This window comes from Colobus angolensis, unplaced genomic scaffold, assembly GCF_000951035.1.
Source record: "Colobus angolensis palliatus isolate OR3802 unplaced genomic scaffold, Cang.pa_1.0 Scaffold585, whole genome shotgun sequence".
Lineage (NCBI taxonomy): Eukaryota > Metazoa > Chordata > Mammalia > Primates > Cercopithecidae > Colobus > Colobus angolensis.
Window position 1 is genome coordinate 811,741 of NW_012119432.1, and position 4,937 is coordinate 816,677.

Here is a 4,937-nt window from a genome sequence, read left to right on the forward strand (position 1 = left end):
CTAATCTGTTCCTCCCTTGTCGGATATATTTTTATATTATATAAATTTAAGAAAGATACTTGGGTTTTTAATATTTGTACCCACCTTCTGGTCCATGTTTTGTTTAATTTCTACCTTAGTATTACATTTTCTTTTGAGTGACTGTAAATAGTGTCATGTGTTTAATTTTGATTTCCACATGTTCAATGTTAGTATATAGAAATGTGATGGATTTTTAATGTTTTAACGAAATTTTATTTTGTATATTTGAGGTTTACAAAATGTTATTATGGGATATATACATACATATATATATAAAGTAAAATGGTTACAATGGTGAAAATGATTAGCATATCTCTCTTCTCACTTTTTTAAGTGTGTGACAATAGCAGCTAAAATCTACTTATTTAAAAAAAATTAGTGATCTAATTCATTAGCTTTAGTCTCCCTGTACATTAGATCACTACACTTCTTCATCCTACATATCTGATATTTTGTATCCTTTGACTTACATCTCCCCATTTCTTCTCTAATCCCCAATGTTTCATTCTCTACCTCTGTCTATTGAACCCCTTATTTACATAGTCTACATATGAGGTCATATAATCTTTTTCTTTCTGTCTGGATTATTTAACTAAGTGTGATGTCCTCCTGGTCCATCCATGTTCTGGAAAATGCCAAGATCTTTTCTTTTTAAGTGGAGGAAGGATGTTAAAGAGCAGATGGATGGTAACCAAAAGAAGGGATAACAAAAATCTTTCTTCTGGCTCTTTTCTAACATTGTCTTCAGGACCTAGGCATATTCTAACATCCACAATTTCTCTTCCAAAATCTGTTGTCACTACAGGTGTCCATCTTGGAAAAAGCCTAACATAATACGGACATGGCCCTTGATTTCTACAGAAAAATCTCATAGATCCTCACTCTGAATCAGGGAGTATGAGAAGCCCTATTACATCTCTTTTCCTTTGGTTCACCAATCATTGGTAAACATTTTCCTGTTCTAGATAGAACTTCCATAATTCCCAAGTACTCTCTGGCATTTATATTCATTTATTTGCATGTGGATGTCCAGTTGTCCAAGCATCATTTGTTGAAAATATAATTCATTGAATTATTGTGACATCCTTTTCTATGTTCAATTGGCCATAGCTTTATCAGTTTATTCCTGTTCTCTAAATTTTATTCTATCAATTAGTACGTTTAAAAGTATCTAAGCAGTATGCTTTCTTGAATGCTATGGCTTTGTGATAAGTTTTGAAATAGGAAAGGACGAGTCATTCAACTTTGCTTTTCTTTTACAATATTGGTTTGGCTGTTCTAGGCCCTTTAAATTTACATGGGTTTTAAGATAAGCTTGTCAATATTTGCAAAAAATGCAGGTGGGATCTTGATTGGGAGTACATTGAATCTGTACCTTGATTTGGGGAATACTGAAGACAGACTTTATCTCTAAGATCTTTCAATGCTAGGGTGCTCCAGAGTTCAGTCCTTAGACATACCCTTTTATCCTTCTGCGCTCTTATTGCTTTAAATGACATCTATATGCATATGACAACCAAAATTATATCTTCACCCTAAATCTCTCCCTGAAGCCCAAGCTCACTAGTTTATGCATTCATCTGAGTACTTAATAAACATTCCAAAATTAATATAGTCAATGATAATTTTACAAGAAACAATAACATTGTGCTTATCACATTCAAGGTACTCTTTTTAAGACCATATGTAACCTGATGAGGCGATTATCATTTTTCCCTTCAAAAAAAATGAGATAAACACTAGATACATAAATGACTAAGTTCACATAGAAAGTGTCAGAATCCAAGATTTGAACCAGTCTTGCTGAACCCAGAGCCTACACACTTCACAATACCTCATAACATTTCTTCTAATTAGAGTATATGCGTTCTCTATCTACATACTTATCTTCTCCTTTTTCTTGGAAGATAAATTTCTTGGGGAGAATTCTTCTCTTAGCTATTTCTGTAAGAACATAAATTATATGAATAAAAGAACATAATAATGAATGCCTGCAGTTTCTCACTCGCCCAGCTTGACTACATTCTCAGACTATACTGTTGAGTTGCCTTAAGGGAGTTCGTATGAGGAAATTAGTGTTTATAGTTTATCAGTGGAAACTGCTGTTTATCAATTCCTAACCATTTCCCGGATGCTTTCTCTATTGCTATGGCTAGGCTTTGTGTCCCCACTCAGATCTCATCTTGGATTATAGTTCCCGTAATCCCCATAATCTCCATGTGTCAAGAAAGAGACCACGTGGTGGTAACTGGATCGTGGGGGCAGTTTCCTCCATGCTGCTCTCATGATAGTGAGTGAGTTCTCAGGAAATCTGGTGATTTTATAAGTGCTTGGTAGCTCCTCATGCATTCATTCTCCTTTCTGTTGCCTTGTGAAGAAGGTGCCTTGCTTCCCCTTCTCCTTCCACCATGATTCTAAGTTTCCTGAGGCCTGCAAAGCCATGCTGAACTGTGAGTCAATTAAACCTCTTATTTTTTAAATAAATTACCCAGTCTCAGGCAGTTCTTTATAGCAGTGTGTAAATGGACTGATGCATGTCTAGAATCTGTAGCGATCTTAAAATAAACAGAAGAACATAATAGACTTTCAATAGCGGTTCAACACATAATGAATCCCAGTTGATTCTGATGTGAAGTGCTAGAACTCAGGTCTTTACATGACATCTGTAACTACTTACACTCTGATCTCCTTTTTTTTTCTTTGAAAGCACTTGCACTAGTGACATTTGAATCTCTTCATCGTACTTTTTTGTTTTGAATTGTAGAATCGTATAACTGTTGGCTGAGTGTCTTTCAGTTTCCTATATGTGCCAATGTCTTTTCTACATGGAGACCGTTTCTCATTTTTTTCTCTTTGCCTGGAATTATTGTCTCCCTTCTACACACAGTGCCAAATCTCACTTAAATTATTATTGGTTACATTAATTAATAACCTTAGGTCTTTAGCCCATGGGTACCTCCACACTTGAGTTCCTCTCTGGCCACTTTACATAAAGTTTTATCCAACACCTCCTGTCCCCATAGCTAACATTTTATATGCCTTCCTGGCATTATTGTTTTCTTGTTAATAATTACCATTCTCAAATATATTTTACTTTCTTCTTCTTGTTTTCAGTTTGCTTTCTCCAGTATATTGCAAATTCTGTGACAACAATTATCTCAGCCTGTTTTGTTCACTACTATATTCTCATGACTTCAAAAAGTGTCCAGCATGTAATAAGTACTTAATAAATATTTGTTGCATTGAGTCTTCAATATACATAATTTATTCAACAAACACTTATTAAGCATTTATTATGTTCCAGGCACTATGCTATGTACTGAAGATATGTTGCAGAACAAGACTGACATTACACTGCACTTAAAACCTGTGAAAAGCAGGTAAGTAAATGGGCATTTGCAATATAAAATGTTAAGGAAGTAAGACAGGAGTCAGCAAACTGTGGAGGCATATTAGAGGAGCATCTTGTCTAGCCTGTGGCATCAGAGGATGCTTCTGAAATCTGAAGAACTGAGACCTGAAGTTATTGGGGGAGCTTATGTAGATTTCTATAGTATATTGTCTGAATCAGGGGTCAGCAAATTTTTACCTGTCAACTTTTCTCTATCAAGAGCCAGTTAACAAATACTTTAGGTTTGTGGGTCACATATGGTCCCCATTACAATTAACCAATTTTACCCTTGTTGCAAAAGCAGTCATAGATGATGCATAAACTAATGGCATGGCTCTTTGCCAATACAACCTTAATTGCAAAGAAAGGTGGCAGCACAAACTATCTTTTCATAACTCTTAATATAATCCCATGGATTTCAATTTTTTTTAAGTAACAGAACACTTTCTTCAAAAACACTTTATGTGGAATACCAGTACCTAATGAGACAAATGTCCTTGATTAAAACTGTGGTGGAAGTCTGGAGACCCTTACCTCTCTTTCCCAGTGATTAGAGGAACAAGTAGGTAAGCTTCCTTCTTCCAGCATAACAATTATCCACTTTTCATTTCTCTTTCTCCTTATATGGTTTCCTCCTCATCCCTTATAATAATAGCTGAGGCCAATAAGGTTGTTCTAACTAAGAAAATCAAACCAGAAAAGTTGATATTCAAAAATAGAATCAGCCCAATTTATTTGGGAAATTCTCAAAGATACTGCTATGTATTGAATTGTGCACTACTGCCCCCACTCCACCCACCAAATTCATATGTTGAAGCAATAATTTTCATTGTGATTGTATTAGTCCAGTCTCATACTGCTATAAAGAAACACCTGAAACTAGGTAATTTATAAAGAAAAGAGGTTTAATTGACTCAGTTCCACAGTCTGTACATGAAGCATGGCTGGGAAGGCCTCAGGAAACTTACAATCATGGCAGAAGGCAAAGGGGAAGCAGGCACATCTTCACATGGTGGCAGGAGAGAGAGAGTGAAGGGGGAGATGCTAAACACTTTTAAACAACCAAATCTCATGGGAACTCACTTGCTATCATGAGAACAGCATGAAGGATGTCTGCCCCCATGATCCAAACACCTCCCACCAGGCCTGTCCTCTAATATTGAGGACTACAATTGGATATGAATGAGATTTAGGTGGGGACACAGATGCAAACCACATCAGTGACTGTATTTGGAGACAGGGCTTGTAAGGAGGTAATTAAGGTTAAATTAGGTCATAAGAGTGTGGTCCTGATATAATAAGATTATTATCTGTACAAGAAGAAACAGAACATCCCCTTCTCCCTACTCCTTTCTCCCTCATCACATGGACCACAGGAAGGCTATACGAGGAAACAAAGAGAAGGCAGCCTTCTACAACCCGTAAGCCAGGAAGAGAAACCTCATCAGATACCAACCCTGAGGGCACCCTGATCTTAGACCTCCAACCTCCAGAACTGTGAGAAAATGAATTTCTATTCTTTACA